General features: G+C 40.8%; 1 protein-coding gene and 1 long non-coding RNA gene across 17 annotated transcripts in view; one reads left to right on the plus strand and one right to left on the minus strand.

Moving 5' to 3' along the window:
• LOC149793449 (uncharacterized) overlaps positions 1–27,690 on the minus strand; it is an 86,134-nt gene that overhangs the window by 22,639 nt on the left and 35,805 nt on the right. For 3 of the 5 annotated variants that reach the window (XR_016422791.1, XR_016422793.1, XR_016422790.1), the window contains exon 2: positions 1,668–1,833. The exons of 1 other annotated variant lie outside the window; for it this stretch is intronic. The gene's annotated coding sequence lies outside the window, so the exon portion shown is untranslated. Of the gene's footprint in view, positions 1–1,667; positions 1,834–2,408; positions 3,712–27,690 lie in introns of those variants that run through there. One more of the 5 variants, XR_016422792.1, reaches the window with a different exon arrangement.
• LOC149793450 (uncharacterized) overlaps positions 1–27,690 on the plus strand; it is a 79,910-nt gene that overhangs the window by 10,917 nt on the left and 41,303 nt on the right. For 4 of the 12 annotated variants that reach the window (XR_016422804.1, XR_016422801.1, XR_016422806.1 and 1 more), the window contains one exon: positions 5,722–6,449. The exons of the other annotated variants lie outside the window; for them this stretch is intronic. This is a non-coding gene — a long non-coding RNA (uncharacterized LOC149793450). Of the gene's footprint in view, positions 1–5,721; positions 6,450–27,690 lie in introns of those variants that run through there. 12 annotated transcript variants of the gene reach the window in all.

A 27,690-nucleotide genomic window follows, 5' to 3' on the forward strand; every position in this document is an offset into this window, starting at 1 on the left:
CCCGTGAGGGTAATAAAACACTGTTAAATTGGTTGTCCTCACGAACTGATCAATATTCATTCTATAAAATATAATGAATATTCCATGTTGATGAAAGACCACATGGCAATTTAATAATTGGTTAGTTACCCCCACAAGGTATAAGCAATGAGCCTTTATACACCGTGTGGGGGTGACTGGCCAGTCCATAGGCTATCAATAGATCTTCAGTACCATGCAATATAATGTCATATTATTGTTTTAATGAATTCCATATTAAACGCTTTATTTCAGCAGAGATTATGCCATCACATAGTTTCAAGTTTCCCAGTACCCCCTTGCCAGCAGCAAAGAGGGCTAATTTCAAGACTTAGCTAAATTATTTTGTATAGCATATTTTCTTGAATTTTGAACAATGCAGATTAAGCGTGGTAGAGCCATATTTATTCGGATCATGTCTGCTTTTTAGGTTACTACGAATCTTCCTCACACCACATGCATCGAACTTTAAGTTGCACATAGCAGAACAAATGTTGCCCAATGTTTAAATCGCTTGTTAGTAATTCTTTTAATACCGATTGCCTTGCTCATACGACGATCTTGAAATATTGCAAAGACATCCGTTGCTTTTATTGTTGATGGGATCAGATCAATATCGACTGATTTCTTATTTACGCACGCAACTCTTGAATTGGTGTACTCTTTGAATTCATTGTCAACATTTTCCGAATCGCTTTTCGCATAAAGGTTATTGAAGTAGTGACCCCATGATAAGTCTATATCTTCCGTTCTCACATGTTCTCTGGCTCTCAAAACTAAAGTTTATTTCACATAGCACAGGTTGAGTGAGATTTTCTTTTATTTATAAAGGATCAGGAAACAAAAGTGTTCATCCCTATTGCTTCGTCGATGACATATTTTTGGTCACTGAAGCATATATATTAGTCAGTTTTATCTTAATAATTTCTAAAGCAGTTCCTAGCGGTCTTTTATGAGTAAAATATAATTTAAATCTTAGTTTCCCATGTATACGCGCCAGTCGTATCTCCGCACGATATACTTTGACGTTGTCATTCGAGAGAGGTTTGTGACAATTTTGGAACCACGATTTGGAAACAAGCCTTTCCGGTTCGTTGCAATAACAGCAGCAATCGTATCGAACCTTTAGCTTCTTTTCAACATTATTGATGAGATCCTATTAGATGCCATTGGACAGTTTGATTCTCGTAGGTATATTTTATTATTTTTACTTAGGTTTCTACTGGACATTTGTATAAAAGGAATGAACAGTCAGAACGCAAACTACAAAAGCAATAACAACCTTTGTACCGAGAAGAAAGTCTTTTAAGCCCTTTATCGGTGAATGTTAAATTCCCTGTACAGTATTAGGACTAATACGGCAGAAACGTGGACATTTAAATTTTGAATGACTCACGAGCCCTCAGTCAGCCACTCCGACAGCCTGAATACATGAACAGCTACATGAAAATATATAGCAATTTAATCAATAATGATAATAAATAAAACTATTCAGTAATTGCCTTGTATAAATCTTCCAAATTACACGTTACTCATACAATAATACATCAAGTGACCTGTTAATAAATGCCTTTCTCTATTTCATCACATGAGAGTTCATGTCCTAATGTGAGAGAGACTCCATTCAGTGAGCAGTCCCTTGTACTCACCTGCATTCGTTTCTCTCTTCTTCTATTCTCTCGTCTTCCTCCTGCAATCTTCTTGCGATATTGTTTTACTCTTACTTTCTGCACTCATTCTGTACCAATTATTATACTCTCTCCTTCCCTGTCTTTGGAGTTCCGTGCCGTCTCTTACCTAAACCCTGGGAGGTACCTGTAAAAAATATAAGGGATGTACATCCTGTTCTCCTATACTAATTTTCGTAATCTAGAACTCTCTCACGGACTTCTCATCAGACAAATGGCAAAACACTTGAATGGGTCCTTCTCACACGCTAACGTCTATATAATTCATGCACGCATTGCCCTACATAAAAATAATATTACTTACGACGTTCCGTAACGAACGCACACACCATTCAGATTTTGCTCCGCCCCCCCCCCCCAATAAATAGCCGATTATAAGAATTCCAGCTTTCTTTTCTTACAAGGTCATTTTTCTTGCACTTGTTTTTGCAAACTCCTCAATGATATCATGAAAATCAAGTTTTCGCGCTAATTCACATTCAATACTCAAAATGGCAAGATCACTAGTTTGTTCTTGACCCATAGATGAGCGCAAAAAATTCTTGATGAGTTTCAGTTTACTGAAAGAACGCTCACTCTAATCAACTGTTACTGGTATTGAAGAGAAAATACGCAGCGCTATCACTACACTTCTGAATTGTTCACCTATCATGAGTTCTGAAATCTTGTTCAACAAGTCAAATGGAGAAAGAGGTTTCTCACCAAAATTTGAGGCATGAATTTGATGAATATGAAGCAATTCTTCAGACAGTTCAGATTCAGTTACGTCACATGAATATTTCTTCGAAAATCAGAACAGGCACTCTTAATTTCATCTTAATTTCATCTTCAGACTGTTTTTGATACTCCCACAAGAAAGAGAATGTAGCCAAGATTTTTAGAATGGCTGTGAAACGAACCGTATGTCCTCCAATAATTGAATCAATAATGTGATTAAAAAAACAGTTCTCCGAAAAGTTGCCTCTTCTACTGATTCCATTTCCGTTGAATCTGTGATATGTTCATCGCCTTCAATTTGTTCTCCAGCAAAATGGTTACGCTTCACTTTCCGATGGACTGGAAATTCAGAACTGATTTTTGCAGACACTGCCACTGTTTTGGCTTCTTTCAAAATCGTAGGCCAGTCATTCTGAACAGATTTGATGTGACTGATCAATGCATCAATAATTCAATAATAAGTTAATTCATGCTGTAGTGCATGTTATAACTGGTTCTCTTGTTAAAAAAAAATTAAAAAAATAATTTTAAAAAACGCAAGCTTTCGGCCGTCAGAATTTGCCGTGTTTGACTGCGTGTGGGGCCCCCCTTGGGACGGGGCCCCGAGCATATTGCTCGGGTATCTCGGCCTCTGCACGGCTCTGCAGCAATCTACCGTTATTAAGGTAGCGTTCATATTGCCTGTGTCTCACACATTATAGAAAGATACTTGTTCTTGTTCTTGAACTTTTTTCAGCACGCGATAGGCTATACATGGCGGCCAGTAATTAATGGTGGAGGAAGAACCTAGGAAAACATACACTATGATTTAATATTATCTAATAATTCTACTTGTATGTTATGTTCCATGTCCTAATAAATTAGCTATATGTTATAATCCACAAATTACTGAATTCTTTTCTACGCAATCAACACAAATATTTGGCTGATATATTCCCTACCTACAGGAGATTCTTACGTCTTTCCCAGTTCAATTCCGTTCCTCTTGTCTACGAGCCTCGTTTGCTCGGAGTGGTCTTTCCCTCTGAATTTGTTTTTTTCTCGTAATGTTCTGTTAATTGGCCTTCCCTTGGGAAGATCAGGTGTGATCCGTATAACTCGCGATAGCCGCGTAGCATAGGCATCGTACCATCATTCACTCCTTACTCAATCGGGACAACCCCTGTGCCACTGTATTCGTGCAGTTTTTATCTACTTGTGTTAAAGATATATTAGTATCTACGAGGTAGTTTATTGTTTTAATTAGTTGATTCATTTTCATTGGTTTCGTTTTAAATTATATGTCTGGACCGACTCAACCCTTCGTGACCCCCCCCCCCCCAACACCCCTCCCCCCCCCCACACACAATCTAGGATTAACATACAGTACCAACAAAACATCTGATGTGAGAGAGGGTGAGGCCCCGCCGCAGACGTTTCCTTACTGGGCAACTCCTCTTGGGGCACTACCTCACTGTCCTCCTCTCTACACCTCTTAAGCCGCAGAAAGGATGAGTCAGTCCAGTTCAAATTCCTGGTTATTTGAGGACCTCTAAGCTCTGGCATAAATCCCGTCTTTTATTTTTCATAATTGTTGATATTGCATTTATTAGTTCTGTATATATTTCACTATCTGTTATTTCGTTAGTATATAAAATAATTTTAGCATCACTCCCCCCCCCATATTTTTCACGTATATTGCAGGTAATTCTATGTTAATCTGGTGCTGTATTTGGGCATCTCAAAATGATGTGATTTTTGTCAGTCCACGTGACTCCCACAAAGTTGACAAGGTGGGACTGAATGGAATATATGTCTCTTAAAAGCCATTTCTCCAGTTAACCATACATCATGCAGCTACAGGAACATCCTGCTCTTTATAGATGTTGATCCTATACCTACCCATTGTTTCCATATGTCCCCCGCAACGTTTAAATCAGGATTATGTATTTCTATTAAAAGCTTAAAGTGTGTGTGGGGTGGGGGGGATTTATAACGTTGCTTTAACAATGTTTCAGTCATATTGCTACGACGTCTGCAGTATGGCAGTTTATAGTGATGTCTATCAGTGGGGCTTCATGTCGCAGACAATGTAGCATAATGTCCCACCCAGTCACATTATCCTGACATCAGGTCGACCAGTCCTAACACTAACCACTTAATGCTGAGCGCCAAGCGAGTTAGCTGTTAGTACCATTGTTATAAGTCTTTGCTATGACTCGGTCGGAGATCGAACCCACGACCTCCCGCATCCGAGGCAGACGCTCTAACCACTAGGCCACCGTTCCTGTCAAAAGCTTAAATTGAAATGCAGACCCCGAATGTACTTTGGGTGTGATTGTCTCTACCCTCCACATATAGTAAAATTGAAGAAATTTATTTTTAAAAAAAAGGAATCATAGACCTGGTGTATCCAGAGGTTTAGCAAGCATATATTGTCTCTGTGGGTCTAGATGTATAATATTGGAGGCAGAAGTAGTATACAAGTTTATGGGGAAACAAATATTGAGAATGATACATCGGTAATTAAATGCATTATTGTGGCACAAAAGTCTAACAATGCATCACATATACATATATATCAAAATTTAACATGCAAGAACTTCTCATACATGTTGCTATCTACCACAATAACGAATGATGAGTGTATTTACCATGATTATTTGTGTACCTGTGGGAATTGAATCGATTGATAAGTGTAGATGCTGTAAAGGGATCATGATGTCGGATGCGACTGAGGTCCAGGTGCATTGTGTCGTTCATCATCGTAGAGTTCAGACAGTTTGCTTGGTTGAATATGTCCTGAAAGCAGTATACTGTGCCTACATTCAGCAATATGGAAATTGTAAGGAAATTCTGACCAAGTACATGAGCACTTGTAGGCAAAATATTCTTACAATAGTTATGGTGCCACTGTCATGCTCAATTTTGGGACAAATGATTGGTTTATACACATGTACAAATTATGCTTAAAATTCGTTATCATAAAATTCATCCTTTACTGACAAAATGTACCCCTTAAGTGTGAAATATTTACCCAGACCTTTCATTTTGATAATAGATCCTGCTAAAATCATGTGTCCATTATCTAGGAAATTCTCATTTCTTGAACAGAATTTAAACTATGACATTTAAACATACTGTTGTCTGTCGATGTTCACTTTTCATTCATTTAGCTTGCTAAAACTGGTGGTAGTAAAATCTGATGTTACACTAAAGGCCTTGACTTTGAAATATGGAATAAGTAATAGAAAACCGTAATACATGAAATAACATAACTTTATTCAAGTTTAAAATTTGCTGTATATTCTATTTTCAGTCGTAATAGATACATGACTTCATAGAGGTGGGAATAACTGTTTATCAACTGACTCGGGCTTCCTGACCACTTCCTCCAGTGCTACCATCAGTTCTTTGACATAGTCTAAAACAAATGGTTACCCCAGTAATTAAAGGAACTGAAAAATGTCATCCACTGCCTAAATTCGTTCTGACAATTTACCAAACGAGTATTAATGGAATTGGAAACAAGACATAAATATTATTCATTTTAACATACATATAACTCATAGGTTAACGAATGAATGAATGAATGAATAATAATAATAATGTGTGTGTGTGTGTGTGTGTGTGTGTGTGTGTGATATGGATTTTTAACGTAGCTTTAACAATGTTTGTCATATCGCTACGATGTCTGCAGTGTGACAGTTTATAGTGATGCCTAGCACTGGGGCATCATGCCGCAGACATGTAGCATGATGTCCCACCCAGTCACATTATCCTGACACCAGGCCGACCAGTCCTAACACTAACCTCTTATTGCTGAGCGCCAAGCGAGGTAGCTGTTAGTACCATTTTTGTAAGTCTTTGGTATGACTCGGCCGGGGATCGAACCCACGACCTCCCGCATCCGAGGCGGACGCTCTAACCACTAGGCCACCGGAGCAGTAATAATAATAATAATAATAATTTTTATTGCAATATATGATTTTGAATACGTGCTACAAAAATGACTGTGTTGGCTTTGTTTTGATTAAAATCTGTAAAGTCCAAGGTGCTTAGTTTCTCTCTTCTGTGTGTATATACGGGGGTGGGGGGGGGGGCGGGGGGCGGGGGGGGGGGAAGGGGACGGAAATATTAATAGTTGCTGACTGTTCCGAGCGATATGTTCACTGTCCAACTTCAATATAAAGTTCAGCTGTTTTATTACTATATGTATTTGTATACAAGTTTTGTCAAATGGTTGTTGTTTTTTAACGCCATTTTCAGCACAAGATAGGCTAAATTGTGGAGGAAGAACTCAGGAAACCCAGGAAAGAGCCATCGATCCATGAGAAATTTCTGGCAAGCTTTCGCACATACCCCCACTGGCCGAGCTGAGACTTGAACCCACGCAAATAGAGGTGAGATGGCAATGATCCGAAACGCTGAGCACTTTAGACCACTCGGCAACTCGGAGCCCCTTTATCAAATGGTATCATTCAGTGTAGTAAAAATTGCAATATCTGCATTCCCTTGGCAAACTGTCACAGATCAAAATAGTGTGTGGCTTTCATATTCTGTATGATCCATTTCTGTATCTGAACATGCCTCTCTGTAATAATACTGTCCACCTCCGCGATGTGCTTTTGAAGTATTTATAGCTCGAGATCGCCCCTCTTTCTCGAAGTGGTAACTACTCTTCACATCATTGTCCCGAAGAAAAGAGAAAATAAAAGTTGTTCTAAAAATGGACTTTTGCATCGGTAACATTGAAAAAGTAAGCTAATTTTCTTGCACGAGTGTCAAGTATGAATGCTGGCAAGTACATGAAAGTTTGCAAAGCATTTGCTCTTTCTGTTTAATTGCTGGACATTTACTTGACAATATGTGTAGTAGTTGAAAGTTTAGACATCTGTATACTGATCATCGTGTCTTTAACACATATGATAATAATAATAATAATAATAATAATAATATTGAGGACTTTGTATAGCGCCTAATCTTTAGAAGCTATACGCGCTTTACAACATTAGACAACACCTATAAGATAAAAAAACATATAATGATTACAAAACAAAAAACATGAAATTAGAAAACATAAAACAAACATGCTGAGAATATTTAAGGTAGGAAACATTATTAGGTCTTTAAGTTTGTTCTTGCAGTCGAAATAAGTGAGTTTTGAGAGGCCTCTTCAATGTGATCACTGTGTCTTTGTGTCTAAGTTCAGTGGGCAATTCATTCCACGTTGCTGGGTCCTGGTATGCAAAAGAACGCTGTCCATATGACTTTGTTTTCATAGTGGGAATAACGAGTATATGAATGTCAGAAGAGGCGTAAGTATCTTGCTGGTGTGTACACATGGGTGAGGTCGGATTGGTATGTTGGACTAGAGTCCGTCAGTGAAACGTAGCACAGAGATCAAATTTTTTGTTTGGTTCTTGATCAAATGGATAGCCAGTGTAGGGTACAGAGCAGCGGGGAGGTGTGCTCAGCAGCAGAGGGGGCGAATCGGACATTTTGTCCAATCGTTATTTTGCTTAATTATTACTTTCTGCACTCAACGATCTAGTGTCGTCAGCGCCTGGTAAAAAAAAAACGACGACGTCGTTGGGGGATCGTCCAAACGTCATTTGGTTTAATTAACACCTTCTGCGCGCCGATTCCCAGCGTCGTCAGCGTCCGGTAAGCACGTCGACGACCGCGTCGATGTCATTACCCCCTCTGCTGCTTACAATGATCTTACAAACAGAGTGATCACTAACTCCTCCTCCTGTAGATCAATTAGGTTATTTGACTGATCGGTGAGTTTAAAATTAATTCTCGTTAAAAACCGATCATGGCATCGCATATAGACCGGATTAATCGGATTCTCAACGATTAAAAATCCCGGAGGGGCTGTTGGTGAAAATGAATAAAGGATATATCCCTGTTGAGCTTGATTTGATTGATTGGTATCTACCTGGTAACTCCCTTCGATAACATCACACACTAGATTGATTGCTATCACCGATGCGATATTTACGTTGTATGGAGCAATATGCCTACCATCATCCCCGTTATCGTGTCTGAGGATATAAGTTGATGGACCGAGAAAATCATTAAGAGACTTTCTTAGTTCTGGCGCGTTGTATCCTGGAAACTTGAAATCGGGTAAATCGGCTTCTGCGATATTATACTCGGTTAGGAATTTTTGTTTATTATCAATTCTGCTAGTGGATATTACCCCGATGATTCTTTCATTGATATATTCCATGTCTGATATAAGTTGATTTAACACCTCAATGTGTTTTCGTGCTTTTGTTTCCCGTAGCTGTTCTAGTTGTGATTGGCAAATACGATTAATCTCGATAAAAAACCTATCGATATCATTTAAATTAAGTTCGGCATTGATGTGCGATCCAGGAGTTTTCTCGTACCTAAAATACCAATACATGGTATTCCTGTCTTGAAATGTAAACCAGTCGGGGGGTGACGAGTTTTTCATAACAAACAAAACATCTCGATAATTGGGATTAATCTCATGATACGATTGTTTACCCTCGGGGTTTTCATAAGGTGGATTCTTAGGCCATCCTAGTATGGTTCTTATTGAACTGTTATAAATATCAACCATATACCCCGGTGTGCTTATTTCAATCGTCGATGATAACGTCGGTTCATGAACCGTAATAGCGATTTTTGATTCCTTTCCTGTGATCGATTTTATTCTGCGTTGAAATTCTTTATTGATTTGCTCTATTTGGTATGACCCAGTTGGTATTGTAACCTCCTCCCAGTCTGGGGTCCCATCGGGTTTATTTTTCCGTGCAAAAACCAGCGAGTTATTAGGTTGTTGTCCGTTAAATGCGTCCGCTCGAATATTAGGCCAACTGTGATATACTCGCAATTTTGCCAGCGCTATTTCCTTCACTGGAACCGGCGACGGGAAGTTCACACTGAATTCGGGTTTCGTTGACGTTATTGATATCATATTTGTTTGTACCGGAGTGGTGTTCTCCGCGATCCGCTGAAGTAATTGAAACCCTTCGGGGTTCAGCGACATTATTATTATTTGTTGTCTTTAGTGTCTAATTTCAACAACCAGGTGGTTTCGGCTTCCAGTTGAAAATCCTCGATTTTTGACATCGCGGAGCTATATAACTGGACCATCGTGGAGAATTCAACATCGGATACGAACAAATTATCAATCGATAACGAGATCAACCCGGATAATTTCGAGTATGCGTCGGATACTATTTGATGTTTTACTGTATACTCGTTGAGTTTTTTCTGAAAACACGATGATATCTTCCTAGTGATTGCGTTGGCGACTCCAGCAACTGTTGTCATCGCGGAGACAGCGATTGGAACAGCGATCGGGGCTATCGTGGTCACCGTGGATAAAATAACACCGGTACCGGCCACTATACCCGACACCGAGTACACGACCGCGTCGATGGCGGTTATTTTACGACGGTATTTTTTTATTTTTACACGGTATTGTTCGGAAAGCGTTTTCAAGTTCGCGGAAAATTCTTTTGCGGTATCGAATCGATATTGATGTGACGTCGGTGATACCTCTGATTCAACTTCCTTGGTGGTCATTTTTATTTTAAAAGGGTTAGTGTTTTTAATTACTTAGATTCGCTGCAAATTCCACATACCATGTAATGTTTGCCCGGGCTAGATTTCTATCAACGGCATAAATTGTAAACTGTTCAGTTGCGTTCCTGTCTATAATTGTTGATATTGTATTGTTAAACCCGGATGAACTCGACGATAATATATTAAACTGCATCATTGAAACCAGTGTCAATCGATAAATACCCTTAACAGTTGCGGTAATATTTACTGTATTCTGTGTAGGAGTCCAATCGAATGATCCATGCCGAATTGTGTATACTGTGTTGATGATGTTCTCATGAGGGATTTTTATTTTTTCGAATTGCTCTGTCATTCTAGGTAGTCTGTCCTTAATCGCTTCAACATCAGTTTTGATTGTTTTTATTTCCCCTCCATACGCGTCTACATTTTTTTTGTTCGCTTCAATATTAGTTTCGAGTTGCTCTGTTATTCTCGGTAGTCCGTCTTTAATCGCTTCAACATCAGTTTTGATTATTTCTATTCTTCGCAAATTCGCGTCTATATTATTCTTGTTCGTTGCAACATTAGTTTTGATTGTTTCTATTTCCCGTGTATTCTCGGTCATACTTTTTTTGTTCGCTGCAACATCAAGTTTGATTGTTCCTATTTCATATGTATGTACGTCTATACCTTTTTTGTTCGCTGCAACATCAGTTTTGATTAATCCTATTCCCCGCCAATACGCGTCTACATTTTTTTTGTTCGCTTCGACATCAGTTTTGATTGTTCCTATTTCCTGTGTATGCGCGTCCACACCCTTTTTGTTCGCTTCAATATCAGTTTTGATTGTTCCTATTTCCTGTGTATGCGTGTCCATATTATTTATGATCGTTGTAACATCAGTTTTGATTGTTTCTATTTTCCGTCCATGCGAGTCTACATTATTTATGATCGTTGCAACATTAGCGCCGATTATTTCTATTTCCCGTTCATGCGCGTCTACACTCCTTTTGTTTGTTGCAACATCAGTTTTGATTGTTTTTATTTCCTGTCCATACGCAGTGATATCATTTATAGTTATTGTGATTTCATCCGGTTTGGCATTTTTTTTACCAAGGAATTTATCAAAGTTGTCATCGATCCTGTTAACATTTTTTCGTAACGAGGTAAATTGGCCCGACAGCGTCGTAAACTCCAAAATAGTATTTTTTATTGTTGCAAGATTCGGTTCGGTTACCGTCGGGGTTCCAAAAAAACTAGCGGTAGTGAGTTGTATATCGGTGACAGATTTTTTCACCTCGGCGACAGATTTTTTCACCTGCGCGTCAAGTTCGGTCACCGATCTATCTAACCTTGTAAAACCGTCCTGGACTAATGTTACCCTATCCGTCACCGCTGATATATGTCCACCCGGTTTGAGTCGTCCGTCGACGGTATACAACGCGATAGTGCCCTCGCCGGCATCACGCTGTCGTGTTAAAACATCATTCAGTGACACATTACCGGATTTCAATTTACCCTGGCGGTCTTGAAATACAACTATTTCGCCCGGGTCAACACTTGTTAGATTCAACATATCAGCGATTTCATCCTCAATTAGTTTTTTTATGTCGGCGGCGGCCGTTTCCGTGGATTCTTTCAGCGCCGAAACCGGTCGCCCCCAGATATCAATCATTATTATTGTAAATGTTATTCTCTAAAATCCGTTGAGCTTCTACGACCCCACTAGTGTATTCGTTTACAACCACATGAGGTGGTTTCCGCGATGATGAAATCGCCGCAAGTACGTTCAATACCTCACGGCCACATATCGGTGGGTCACTTAATCGCTGTGTTGGCAGCGTGGAATAAAAAACCCGGGCTGAACACGCCGGGGCTGAACACGCCCGGATATACCGCATGAACTCTTTCGGCGGAGCTAACCCGTATGAATCAAAATAGACGATCGCACGCGGATCAATCGCGTACGCAACCCAATGAGTTCCCGCTCCGGAGGACCCATCGAGGTTAATTATGCCGGTTTCAATATTTCCTGGTGCCGCCGGTAATTGATCTCTCATAAAAACACCTCTGAAGTTTTTTATCGCTAGCGCGTTTGCGGCGTCTATTAAATCAAAATTAGACATTGGAGTCATAGACTCAGGAGTCATTGACTCCCGAGTTAATAAACGGTTCCCGGTAGTCTTAGACCCTTTCCCGAATACCATGAATACGGGGTTCCCGGTAGTCTTAGACCCTTTCCGGCCACGGGTCGTTTTTTTTTGTAGCCTTTCCCGGTTGCCTTCTTTAATGCCATTCCCGCCGCGGTACCAACGGCCCCCAACGCCGCCGCCTTAGCCACTGCTGGTGCGGCCGCGGCAATCAACGCTGGAATCGCAGCTAACAGCGGAAATATCCCACCGGTCTTTTCCATGTTTTTAATTGCTGCGGCGGAAAAATCTATTTGAACACCCTTTTTATTCTTCATCGCATCATTGAAATGTTTTATTTGACGCGCCGTCAACGATATCTTATGATTGCCACCCGCCATCTGCGACGGCTTCAGCGTTATTGTGGTCCCGCATTGTTTAGCCGACTTTGATCGTAATTTCTTGACTTGACCATCAGTCAACTCTACACTGACGACACTATACGACATTTTATTGTAAACGCGTTTATGCTTTCAATTACATGTTTTCCACTGGCGCATCAACGATTCTCATTCGTCCACCAACACCTTCTAGCAGCATTGATTTATCGCTGAGAATGACAGCAACCGCTCTATAATTAACACCAGCCGGGGCTATACGAGCTCTGAAGTGTATATCAACGACGGATTGTCTCGTTAAATCAAGATGTTCCAACGAAAAGTAATAAATCGGATACAGGTTTTTAAAATCAAGTTGTGATATTTGCAAACCGGTGTCGACGTTTTGATCACGACCCATATATGACAGCAATCGATGATACACACGTGCGACATGGTTGTCGCCGTAATTAAGCTGTATATCCTCGGATGGTTCCTGTTGTCCGTTTATTCTCAGCGAAACCTCCATGACTCCTAATCGATCAAATATCATATGGCTGCGTTCTTGATTACCCAATCGTTCCCTATTCTGTAGCGCTATGAATATATGACGCGGGGCTGAAACACCCTGTTTTGATGCTAGGTGCCATGTAAACGTATCGGCGACGTTATCCTCTTTAGCATCAGTTGTTACCGTTAGCCAACTCAACAGCGATTTCCCTCCCTGTTCCATAAATGCTAACAATCGTGCTTCCGTGGTAACTGATGGAGTCAGCACCGGCATCCACAATGCCATTTTAGTTAAAATGACTTTACCGGCAGCGACGCCAGCAGCATGCCATATTGCATTGTTATCATCGCCCCTTCGCGTCAGGGCAATTGTATGCTTAGCCCCATAGACAACTTTTCTGACATTTCTGCAGAATCCAAATATGTGATGGAGTGGAATCGCGCATGAAAACTTTCGGCGTGGTCTTTGCAACATTCCTACTCGTGTTGCAAATCCTAGATTAAAATTATCGTTAGTACTTTTTATGATATTGAACTCAGCGCCTGGTCTTGCTCTGCGGTCTGGATTGGCTGCTTCAGCTTGTGGGTCAAATGCGGTATCTCTTTCCACCAGCACGTTAATGTACTGAAGATGATCAGCGTTATCGGTGGAGTCCTTCGCAAACATCATAGATGGGCCCGCCGATCTTGTATAATCATCTGAATACCTCGCTAACCCAATTATCGTCGTTGCAACATCAACCTCGCGTTCTATTGATTCAATTTCTCGCCCGTCAATAAGATATCTGGCGCTCTCAAATAACGCCATGATACCGTTGTTGACGAAGCCAACTCGAACACGATGGTCATCTGCGTATGGTGCATTATCGGCGGCATTTGTCACGAGTTCTCCCTCGATTTCGATAAACGCTTCACACGGCAGAAAGTATTTACTGGTATCTTGGACTTGAAGTTCAATTCGCGATCGTAGGTCAGGTTGCGCTGCATAATAAGAATAATATTGATAATCACGGACAGAATCATCCCTGCGTACTGGGGCGTCCATATCAAACGCGGGATCAGCGGTACGCGCAAACATTCTATTATTTATCATGTTGATGTTTTCAATTGCGATTTTTTCGTCGTAAATTCTTTGAATTTAAACCACTTCCCGCTATCGCGTTCATGAGCGCGTTGGTTGCCGCATCGGCGGATGGCGAAGTCGCCAACGACGGAGTCGTCGCCAACGACTGAGTCGCCGCCAACGACTCTAGTTTTTCTTCCACGGCGTTATTTATTACTTTACTGATATTCGCAGGCATCACTGTCGTTGATGGCATCTGTTTTTTTCTCCTGAATTTCACCAATGACATTAGTTTGTCCCGCGCGGCTGAAAACGCCCTTCCGGCAACATCTCCAATAGCACTAATACCCTTATCACGAATAACATCAATAGCCTTCATTCCTAATTGTTTGGCTAACGGCGCTACTTTTGGAGCCATTCTTGTGAATAACCCCGCAATGGTGCTACCGAGACCATCTCCATAGTACGCGCGGTAAACAGGCAATCGCGAGTTTACCACGTAGACGAGTACTGGTTTATCATGGTTGTAGTGTATGATCATCCTTATTAAAAACACCAGTTTTCCAATTAATCATCCACGAGTTCGTCTATGAGCGTTCGATATACATTAATGTCCATAATACCGCCTGCAAATAACCGCTTGCAAATATCAGCGGCCTCATTGATTATTTCCGTAGAGTTATTTCCGGCTCGTTTTCCTCCGATTAGTACTTCCAGCCGTGATATATCACTGAGAACACTATTAGGACAGGTAACGCCGTAGGATTCTTTACCAACAGAGTATCCTTTTCCTTTTTTTGGTGTTATACTCTTAACTTCCTTGTGGAATGCGTCGTAATCGGATTTACTACGATGTGGTAATGCATCTTTATGTTTACTCGCTAAATACACTATTCTTGCCCAGTCCTTTAACGACTTTATATTTTTCTCGTAACCGCTATTGATATGCTTCTTATCTCGTATGTTCTTAGCAAAATTGTTGGCAGTAAAATTAATTAATTCTTCCCTGTTGCTGAAGCCTCTAATTTCATCTATTGTGCTCTTCTTGAGTACAATACGGGGTATATTCCCCTCTTTTTCTTCCGGTATTTCTTCTTCTGGTATTTCTTCTTCTGGTATTTCTTCTTCTGGTTCTTTCGCAGTAGCGCCTAGTTCTTCTTCATCGGCCATTGTAACATAGGGTTCTTGTGGTTCGGTTATAGCGAGTGGTGGCGGCCTCCGTGTTGTAGCAGCCGCTATTTTTGCAGGAAGTGTTTCTAAAGACCTTTTTGTTTGTTCGGTCTGAGCCGCTATCTTTTCAAGCGCACCAAGAACGGGTACAGTTGCCGCCGTAACATCCTTAGTCGCTTTAGTTACCGGGGCAAATAACTGTTCGCTTCCAACAGTAAAATCGGTTTGCATTTGTTGTCGCGTTTGAAGTTTCTCTCTCACCCTGTCTCGTAACGGTATAAACTTTCTAAGCGCTGCTAGCCGCTCTCTGGCTAGCCGAGTAGTAAGTGATTCACCTACCATTATTGTAAATTGATCCGCAATTTTCTAATTTTCCGCCGAGTGTACCATCGGGAGCTCCACGGAGTTTTCGTCTATAATCCTTCTAATGTTTTTGATCTTACTAGAAATCTCCCGGCGTCGTTCATAAACACGTCCGAGTTTTTTTCGTATTATTTCAACGGCAGTAAATAGTCCAATGAATGCATTTGCGTCATTGTGGTACAGGTTCTCATTAATCGTATGTTGTAATCGTTTTATAAAAAAATACTCGCGGGCCAGGGTAAAACGCCCCCGTTTTGACTGTTCGTTAATAATCTCATAATCGGATAATATTTTTTCACTGTCGAGACCATCAGATAATTCAATTCCTTGATTTTTTAATTTTGAAATCTCAGTTAATATATTATTGATGTCTTCGATATTCATTATTCTTATAAAACATCTTATTTCTAATATCAAAAATTTTAATAAAATTATTGGGGCCATTTTTGACCCCGTTTTTTGTATGGACAGTACAATGCCGTAGATCTCCACTCGAGTGTTGTGGCAGATTGCAGGCATACATGGACGGTACAATGCCGTAGATCTCCACTCGAGTGTTGTGGCAGATTACAGGCATACATGGACGGTACAATGCCGTAGATCTCCACTCGAGTGTTGTGGCAGATTGCAGGCATATACATATACTTAATTAAGGACATTCACATCTTGGAACCCCAAAGCATACATCTCCGGGAGGGAGGCCTAGGGTGACAAACGTCATCGTAGACCGCCCAGAAGATATGCTTGGGGGACATCACTACATGTACTTAATTAAGGATGAATATATTTACAATGAAATGATTGATGGATGATGGGACGGCACAAGACAGCACAAACATAAAACGGCGGGGCGGAACTCTACGGCCAATTCAACCAATCAAAAGCAACCCAATTAAATTAACCCGGTTGCATGATTGTGAACAAAAGACAACCACACGCCCGGGTCAAGAGCGTGGGTTAGTTTTGATTAGTTGAATTGGCTTTCGAAAGCCCCAGGCTTATAACGAGTCATCTTATATATAAAGTGACTAATACAGCGGCGTCAGTCACAAGGTGTGTGTTAATTTGAATTCCCTTGAATCGTTTGAATCCTTAAATACTTATTAATGGTGTTTCACGGCATTTAAATGAAACCAAATACTCAAATAAAACATTAAAAAAAAGAATACAGCTGTTAGATAACAGCGTGTATTTCATTAGTTTTCATCGTAAAATGATTAATTAATCGCAACATTAATTGGACTTCAAGGGACGCAACATTAATTGGACTTCAAGGGACATAACTCTTGTCATGAGACGCTATCACAAAACGAGTTATCTCCCTTTGATGTTATATATGAAAATCGAATTCTGTGACCCGTCTTTTTTGAGATCGCTGTTTTAGTTATATTCTCCGCAACATCTAGAACTGATTTACTACAAATATCGAAGTATTTACCAGCCGCATTCATAGAGCGAAATATTTTTTCCTCGTGCGTTATTGTATCAAATGACTTTACGGGTTTTGCCTTTCTCATCCCTCCTGTTTTTCCAAATTTGGAATTTTGACTCGGTGTAACAGCTCTTAGATTACACAGTCTGTTATTTTGAGGACATCCATCAATGTGATCAATAACGAGACCGTCGTTGATCAGTCCGTTAAACGCTTCATACACCATCCTGTGAATAAGACAGATTTTTTTCCCAGCATTAAATCGCAAGTATCCGTGATTATTTACGGTACCAACCGGCTTCTTCAGTCTGCGGTTTCTAACAATACCGTCGCGAGATGCCTCGTAATTAACAAACACAGGGTGAGGTCTGAACTCTTGGTCCATTTGTATAATAATACTACTTGTCTAATTTATTATTTGGTTTAATTATGAATCTTTCAACGTAGTCTTGGGGGGTTTTGATGACGAAGTCGGCGGTGGGGTTAATGACGGCGTTTTTAATTCGCTTGTCATAATAGCGTTTTAGTTCCCTGTATCGCTTTCCGCCACAATTGATACACAACTGTGATTTTCCTCTTACACCGACGTGGCAAACCAAGCACGGGAGGGGGCCAAGAGAACCATTACGAACGCTTTGTAAATGATACCCGCAGAATTCACCTCTACATGATTTATTGCACGGGGTTGTCGACCCAATCATCAACCATTTGCAGTGATTCATTATACTATATTCTTTCATTTAAATACTTGTTTTAATTATATGGATGAGTTCGAGAGATTAGCAGTAATTAAACCCCGGAAAAATATTAGGTTTAATCTCGATAGAGTCCTCAAGGACACACCAAAAGCGTTAATAAACGATAAAACCCTGTTGAGTAAAATACGCGATTGTATCAATGAATTCAAGCGTGATGGCGCATCTCACAGTTGGTCAACATTTCGAATTGATGGCATTGTTGATGCTACCATGAACGACAACCGCGCAGCAATGATAATATCACAACTTGACGGTAAAAGGTATTTCTTCAGAGTAAAATTCATTGTCCGGGTGGAATCAGGCGATTGGATCATGCGTGATAAATTTGAACCAGTTCTCAGCGACAAGAAAACAGTCACTGTCAGCCGCGACTCCAAGCCGGGGTTGTTAACCGGAATTGACAAACCATACTATGAACGAGCGTATCCTGAAACAGCAGTTGTTTATGGAATATACCCGTTAAATAAGAAACCTGATATCGGAAAACTGAAACCGATGAAACAGTCAACTGGGATAAATTGTGTAGCAGAACGAATAATAGAGCATTTTACAAATGCATGTCGAGGAAACAAATTGACTGATTTACGACGTAGCAAAATCAACCAGTGGGAACTAACCGTAAAAGAGCGTGGAGCAACCATCAGCGACATAGCGAGATTAGAAACATCGCTGAGATTTCCAATAACCGTTACAACGATAACCGGTGAAGTATTATACGAATCGAAGTATAAATCGAAGGGAGCCCCAATCAAAATTATTGATCATAACGAACACGCATGGACGCCCGTGATCACAATATTTCCACGGGATAGAACAGTAAAGTATATCCCCGAAGAATTCCTGGGAGAACAATTCTCCAAGGACGGTTTTCTCGCGGAGAGGAAACTATTTGATGCTATTGCCTACTTGTGTAAAAACGACCCTGTATCAATGTGGTTACTTCGCAGCGCTGAAAACGATGCGGATACCTTTGATCAGTTTGTAAGACCAAACGGTGAATTATATCGCACTGAAGCATTTCACAACAGGATGAAAAAAACCGCCATAGAATTTGAGGAGCATGATGAACAACTGCTAACAAATTGTTTTACGATTCCATCGGTTGTAGCTCATGTTGCAGCAAGGAAAAATGCGTGGAGACCAACGCGCAGAGAATTTCTACCGGATGTACAATCCAGTTGTTTGGAATACTATCACGGTGGACTATGGAACACTGAATACAACCGCGACGCTATGATCTCGGTTGATATGGTTGCCTGTTATCCAGCGAGTTTTCTCGGGTATGGATCCGCCGCTGAGTACTTTAGACGATTTGGACACCCCAGTCATGAAATGATTCGTGTTGCTATTAATGGACCACTGCCTGATTTTGATTTAACCGGATTCGCTCGCATAGTATCATTTGAATTCGCGGCAGGACTCCATCGCTGTTGCTATATTTGGATCGGTAGACACATGGCTGAAAAGAGATGGCTGCCAATAGCGCTGCTACGGTATATGATTGATTGTAGCATGCTAGTTTCGTTGATTGTCAGTGACGCGATTATATCATACCGGGCACAGACTGAAGTCTGGTTACCAGAACCGGAGCGTCTAGATAGCATAATTGACGAGTCCAGAAAAAACATTGATGCCGACGAGGAATATATCATCGAATGGTCCAGGAGGATATTTAACCAACGAAACCGCGAGGCAAAAGATCTCGGTAGAAGAATAATTGGTAAGTTCACACAAGGTGGAAAAAACCACGACTACAAACGATATTGCTCACGGCTGATTATAGATGACGCAGAATATGATTTCGTAATCAAGGACACAGTGGCAAAAAATAGATACGTGAACTGCAAAACAGCTTTCTTGTCCAATGGAACTAGGTTGGGTACAGTTGTTACCTACAGCGATGGAGACAGCCCGGCGTATCCACATTTGAGGGCGTCTATGCTGGGATATGCCGCTATCAATTTATTCTCGATGATAAATAGATTCCCCGATACCGCGGTTAGAGTAGCCGTTGATTCGTTTTATGTTGACGTAGCGTATAAAGGAAACGTAGCCGAGTTTACTAGTCCGGACGAGAGTTGGGGTACATGGAGAATTAAAAATGAAATACGACGCGATTATTCCCCGTCAGCAGATGTCACCGTTGAGAACAACTACTTACGCGGTGATAAATTGTCAGAATGGTCTAATGCACCATCGTGTTCTGATCCAATTTGTAGACACAAGACGGTTTATTTAAGCGGCTGTGGCGGGTCAGGAAAGACGACTCGGGCAATTGAATTATTTCGAACGCGGGCAAGTATAATCGTGCTTACACCGACCCATAGACTAGCGCGAGAGATAAAACAACGAAATGTTGACGCCGTTACTTATCACAGCTTTTTTCGATACAGCGGCGGTGAGTGGACTCCTGATCGAATGGGTGAAAAATTTATTCCCGACATTATCATCTGGGATGAGATATGTACTGTTTCGTTAGATACTTTACAAATGTTTCTTGAGTGGTTGCTGCGCGCGAATACAGCGGTAATCATGTGTGGGGATCATGGCCAACCACCACCATTTGTCGGCGAGGGTCCACATGATTGGTTAAGGGGTTTTGTGGACTATTATGAAGAAACCGATACTGATTACCGAGCACTTGATGAACAACTGCGCGAGGTTAAGAAATTAATCAGATTACAGCCGGATAGAATTCAATGTGAAATAATTCGCGAGGTGATTCCGGAAACGCCGTTAAATGAATTCTGGGAAACATGGAGACCAAACGATTTGATTGTAGCGAGTAGAAAGATAGTCAGAGACACACTTCAGCGGAAGTTGTTTACGTTGCATAAGGAAAAGTTTCCAACGCGTCCAGTGCCGTTATGTTATAGACCCGCGGACACACGGCGGCAGAACATTGAAGTTGAAATTCCAGGTCGGACAGAAAAACAAATTCTCGTGCTGAATGATATCGTGCTCGTTGATATCAGCGTCGTCGAGGACGCGCTACGTGCTAATAAATCCCCGTGGACGCTAGGATACGCAACAACAATACATTCCTCGCAGGGACTAACCATCACGGACACAATTGTTTGGATAGTTGATAATCGCATCGAATGGTCGAATCTGGTCTATCTTGCAGTGTCCAGAGTACGAAGGATAAATCAGCTTCGAAGAATTGTTATTGACGAAGCCACCGACGAAGCCGGCGACAAAGTCACCATCGATGCAAGCGTCATTGATAGAAAACTCTCGGGTTACCGCCAACAGGATAAAAAAAAACAGCGGCGTTTTGATATTGATGCCGAATTAATAATCTCGCTACGACAACAACAGAATAATCACTGCGCGAGTTGCAATTGTATAATGAGTTGGCGTTATTCGGATAAAGACACTCGCCAATTTACCGTGGATAGGATCGATAACAGTCTCGGTCATGTCAAAAACAATGTGAGGTTGACCTGTCTTGAGTGTAATAGACGCAACGGCGCTAGTTAAGACCACGCGGGGGTAATTGAGTATCGTTAGGTATCACTTGTAGTTGCTCGCGTGTAAATCCGCGCTGAGGAGCAGTTGAATCCAGTCTATAGATCGGTGGTCTACCAGTTGATCGTGTTATCGTTGATATGTTATGTGTGGTAACACTCCAAATAGGATCGGTAGCCCTTTTTTTACCGCCTTCAAGCTCTCCTGGTTCATATAGATATCTAACAGTGACATCGCCAAGAATCGGCTTAAAAACGCTATTTATTTTTAATTTTCCGGGTATATACTCGTATTTAATCGCGTCGCTGGGCTTCATGTTGATTACTCGGGTAATCTCGTTATTTAACGCTGCAATTACACCTGGCAACCTTTTAACCCATTCACGAGATCGTTTTTCTTGGATGAATTCCTTCGCGTATTGATATCCAAATAACCGTTCAGCGAGAGTCCGATTGAATCGTTCAACAATTGCCTGATCACGATGTAGCGCAGTATGACCTCGTCGTATCGCGACGCTATGATGTTTCAGCGTTGATAAAACAGCGCCGCGAAATTCACTACCAGGATCAACTTGTAATAGATTTGGCCAGCGCAGAGGACCTCTTCGATAAATCCGCTCAAACGCATCGGCTACTTCAGTTGCTGACTTTGTTTTCAACGGTTCCGCTTGTTTGTATCGACTCGCAACATCAACTACGGTTAGCGCGTATTTGTAACCGTTGTCATGCGGCAGAAATAGTATATCAGCCTGATGAACTTCATTAGGTACGCTGACATCAAAGCGCGAGAAGTTGATTTGTTTAGGCGGTGGTAGATAGATTTGCCATATAGCCTGTTTGGATAACCAATTAGCCGCAGTGGTCTTTGTTACCTTTGCAGCGCTTGCAAGCTTACCAATTGCGGCCTTCCCCTTCCAGTATCCTCTCGGAGAATAATAGATGGAATCCATCGTTTTTCTTGGATGATTGTTATTATAAACGCTATCGTTTTCAATTACCAGCGCGAGAAGCTCCGCTTCCAATCATTAATTTACCTTTCATAGCCGATTTTACCAACCATGAGGCCAATTTTTCTTTGACGGATTTATCAGGAATAGCATTTAGCGCGTGAATTAATTTTACATCCGCGATATGACGCTGTTGCAGATCGCTACTTTTGTAAGCAACATCATGAGCATGACACGCCTTATCGATAGCGTTTATTGGATACTCACCGGGTTTGGGCTGATTTTGATCATCGAGTCTAATATCTAATCGTGTTCCGGGGCCACAGTAGTTATATCCTGGGAGGTGTTTTTCTCCTGGATACTTTGCCCACGGTGTTCCGGGGAGTTTTGCCAATTTGGCTGCGATGTCACCTCCTCGCTTTTTTTTAAAACATCTCCGGGTCTAATAGAAATAAATCTAAATTTCTTTGTACCGCATTGTACACACTTACCAGTAAGCGCCGATCTGTTATTTCTTGTCGTAACGGTTGTCATATCATTTGTGCCAGTACGCACTCTACACTTCACACAATATAGATCCATAATTTATGTATAGAGATATGAATATAATTGATTTTTCGGCGACTAAAACAAGAGAACCAGTTAAGCATGTTGCAGCGTTACCAAACTCGATCCGGATGATTATCATCGGGCCATCTGGATCCGGCAAGACGCAATTGTTACTCAATTTAATAATGAGATGGATGAAGTGGGATAAGTTGTATTTGGTTGCTCCTAGCGTAGATGATCAACGATGCTACGAGGTGTTGAAAGATTTCAACGAGAATGCATCAGCGATCGCTAAAAAGAATGTTATTGAGTTTATTACGGATATCAATGATGCACCGGGTATTGATGATATTGATGGCGACGTTAACAATCTAGTCGTGTACGATGATGTTATGTTAGACAATCAAAAGAACCCAGCTAGGATATTTTCCAGAGGCAGGCATAAAAACACTGACGTGATATATGTCACTCAACGATACACTCAGATTCCAAAAGTAATCAGAGATAACTGCAATATTCTTGCTGTATTCAACGGCGTTGATACACACACGCTACGAAATATTTGGCAGACATGGTGCGGCGGTGACATGGACTTTAATGTTTTTCGAAACTTTTTTAGTCATGCTCAGTCGACCCCACATGGATTCATAACGATAAATTTACATGATCCTCGGACACGATATCGTATCGGACTTGACCAAATATTCGGTTAGTTGTAAATAATTTTCATTGTAAATAACTACTTAGCAGCAGAGGGGGCGATGACATCGACGCGGTCGTCGATGTGCTTACCGGACGCTGACGACGCTGGGGATCGGCGCGCAGAAGGTGTTAATTAAACCAAATGACGACGCGACGATCCCCCAACGACGTCGTCGTTTTTTTTTTACCAGGCGCTGACGATACTAGATCGTTGATTGCAGAAAGTAATAATTAAGCAAAATAACGATTGGACAAAATGTCCGATTCGCCCCCTCTGCTGCTTGCTCTGATCGTGGTACTCTAATTATGATACGAGCAGCTGTGTTTTGAACTTTTTGAAGTTTCTGGAGCAGATATTGAGATGAACCAGACATAATTGAGTTGTAATAGTCCAGTCTTGAAAGTACTAATGAACACACAAGTATTTTAGTGGCATCAACTGAATGATATTTGCGAATTGAGCTGATGCGTTTCAGCTCAAGATATGCAGACTTGCATATGTTCATGACATGTTGGTATCATGTATGAGTACTGTCCAGAGTAACAGCTAGGTTTCGTACTGATTGTGTGAATTTAATGTTGGTGTTGCTGATATTTATTGTTTGAGGTAATGGATGTGAATGAGAAAGTCTTTGTGTTGTGATCAGAATGGCCTCAGTTTTATCATCATTCATCTGCAGCTTGTTACATGTCATCCATGATTTCACGTCAGAAATGCACCTCTCTACACCTTGGATGGTAGCATCAACTCCAATATGTGGCTAGATTTGTATAGTTGGGTGTCATCAGCGTACATTTGGTGAGGCACTGGATGATGATCTATGACACTTGAGAGTGACTGAGTGTACAGAATGAAGAGAACAGGTCCAAGAACAGACCCCTGTGCAACATCACAACATAGATCAACTGGGCTGTAGTGTGTTCAATTTGCAGATAAAATTTGTGTCCTGTTGACCAAGTAGGACTTGAACCACAGTAAGGCTGTATCATGAATGCCAAATACATTCTGGAGAAGGTGACGTAATATATTATGGTCATTTTTGTCAAATGCTGCAGACAAATCTAGGAGCCTGAGGACTGTAATTTTTCCATTTCCAACGCAGAGAGAATGTCATTAACTACTTTTAGAAGAGTAGTTTCAGTACTGTGGCAAGGGCGATATGCAGATTGTACATTGCTAAAAAGACTGTTTGAATTTAGATGAGATACAAGCTGGGATAGAACAACCGTTTCTAAGATTTTTTGTATGAATGGGAGATTCGAAACTGCGCGGGAGTTCCTTAAATCGTTATGGTCTAGTGTTGGTTTGTTCAGCAGAGGCTTTACAATGGCAGTTTTGAAAAATGATGGGAATTCCCCGGATGTGAGAGAGGCATTAATAACATCAGTTAGTGAAGGCAATGCTGGATCTAAGCACTCAAGCAGCAGTGATGTTGGAATTGGATCAAGTTCACATGACTTTGGTGCACTCTTCATCAGGATTGTACGTACGAAATCCATAGAGACAGGTTAAAATGCTGCTAATGGTTGCAGCTCAAATTCTTTATCCCAACTGTATGATGACAACGAGTCAATTGAAATTGTGGTGTCAAGCTTATCGCTAATGGTTTGTACTTTGTCACGGAAGAAATTTGCAAACATGTCCGAAAGGTCGACTGGAGAGAAGGTAGTTGGAAGTGGTGTTGATTTGTTCCTGGACATTAGCTTGTTAGTAATCTCGAAGAGCTCTTTGCAGCTGGAACTTTCCTTGATCTTAGTAGTGAAGTGGGCTGATGTCGCTGCATGGTGCATGGACTATATTTGTGACATTCTTCTGAGCGGCTTCATAGATTTGCTTATGAATAGTGAGTCTGGTGGAAAGCCAGAGCCTCTCAGCTTTAGGGCGGTCTCTTTTAGCAGCCCGATGCTGGTCCCTAAAACTGCTATACCATGGAGAACACTTTTGAATTGATACCCTGCACTTGGTAGCTGAGGCATGTTTGTCGAGCAATGAACGCAGGCAGTTATCGAGTTGTTCTGCTGTAGGAGGTAGGCAAGTTGTTAGGTTACCTTGGATATCGTGCATTAGTTTGGTTCTATTTATCATACGGATGTTTCTCTTAGTATCAGATAAAGGTGGATGGTTAGGGACTGATACGTCAAGATGGCATATAATGCAGAGGTGATCTGATGCAAGGTCATGGGATACCAGGGAGGACCGTATAATGCTATCATCAGGTCTATGAAGAATCCAGTCTAAAATGCTACCATGTTTATGGGTGGGTTGGTTAACCGACTGTTTGAGGTTGAAAACAGTAATGGAATCTATGAGTTTTGATGTATCTGAGTTTCCGAGACAGTCAAAGTGAAAGTTGATATCTCCAACGAAAATCAGGTTGCCATTATCCAGGAGACTCGGAAACTGCTCCAAAAAGAAAGAGATCCAGCCAGCTTGTTTTCTTTTTACTAGGAGGAGGGCGGTATAGGCAGAAAAAATGGACAGACCTTTGCTCCATTGTGAGTGTGGTTTGGACTAGGTCAAACGATGTGTGGTCGAAATTGAATGTTGTGGTGTGGTAAGTCGTTTTATCATGGAGTTATTTGTGATGACAGCAGTTTCACCTCCGCGAGAATTACGGGGAACGACTTGATGGAGTATGCAGTGGGTGTTAGATCCGCACACTTGGGCTCATCGCCTGATTTTTAGCCATGTTTCTGTCAGGAAAAATACGTAAATATTCTGGTCGTTGATAAAATTAACTATTTCTGTGCGCTTTTCCGGTGGTCCTACTGACTGGGCATTGAATAATGCAATGCGCAGAGGTATTTCTTGGATAGTTGACACAAAGGTTGACGAATTAATAGGGATTTAAATTAGGTTATCTAAATTAACGGTCGAATTGTTTTTAAAATGTTGAGCCGAAATAAGGGAGATAATTGGAATTCTCCTTCCTGTTCTACGTCGGCCAGTTTTGAAACAACGTTTCTTTATTCGCTTCTGTTTACATTTAGGTAATGATGAATGTAGTCCCAGTTCGTTTAGTCTAGAGCACAAGGTAGTGTGGAGAGCCAAGGAGTGATCATTTAAAGCAATTCATGAGGGTCCATCGTAGCGTAAACGGGTTGACTGGCGAGGATCACGTGATGGCGGTTTATTCAAAAACAGTGGAGCAAGACAGCTGAGAAAAAGTCTAATTATTCTCATTTCCAAAACAAGGAGATGAAGAAACATATACGAATTTAAAAGCCAATACATAATGAACACAATAACGAAGATGGAAACAGAAAACAAGCACAAATATCATGAAAACGGCACTAAAAAAAAAACGGAACGGCCGCTTCAAGCCGGTTAAGCGATAGCGGCCATCATGTTTCTTCAGATGAGGATTTCTCATGAATATGTGTACCAATTAAATTGCATCACTGGTAAGTTATAGCAAGTTGACAAGTGCTTGGTCTACAGAGTCAAACGCTTACATAATCATACTGATCTTAGTTTATAAAATGGTATATATTTCGGTGTTTTTTCCTTCTTCTTAAGTATCCTATCAGTCTGACACTGAACAGCAATACTGCATCACGGTGTGCCTAGTCCCTTTAATAAGAGCATGAAAAATGTGTTTGGCAAATTCAAGTGAACGCCTTTGCAGTATATAGTGCAGTCACACATGACGTTTGTTTGCATGTCTGAACAATAGTTGACAAATGCACCAAACATTGTTGCTTACTTTTACAACTAAGGGTTGATAATAAAGTATGACACATTACCAACACAATGTAGTTTTTTCCGCAATAAAAATGTTACATAACTTAGTTAAGAACTCATATGCTGATATAAATTGCGAATCTAAATAAACTATGAAGCTATACAAACAATGCAAACATGGGGAATGAATGGAAAGTTCACTGTGACATCAAAATGCACCACAAGATATGTCACATTCTCTAATGTCTTCGATTCTCTCTAGTGCCGGGTGCTGGTTCTAAAACCTCATTCAATTTCTAATAAATAAATAAATGCATTAATTGAAAAATAAAAATAATAAAAAAATAAATGCGTAGCTTAATAAATTTGGTACCGTGGGGAAATGATTTGGCATTCCTTAAAGGCATGATATTAAGTCAAACTTTCGATAGCGAAACACAGTCAAATGCCTGAGCTAAATATCGGTACCAAATTTATTAAGCTGCGCAAAGCGTATCTTGAAATATCAGCGTTTATTCTTAAATAGGTCGAGCGAGCAGGGAGACAAGTGTCCTCCATTCTAGTTATTATATAGTACAAGTATGA

The sequence above is a fragment of the Sinohyriopsis cumingii genome, chromosome 8 (assembly GCF_028554795.1).
Source record: "Sinohyriopsis cumingii isolate HCF-2022 chromosome 8, ASM2855479v2, whole genome shotgun sequence".
Lineage (NCBI taxonomy): Eukaryota > Metazoa > Mollusca > Bivalvia > Unionida > Unionidae > Sinohyriopsis > Sinohyriopsis cumingii.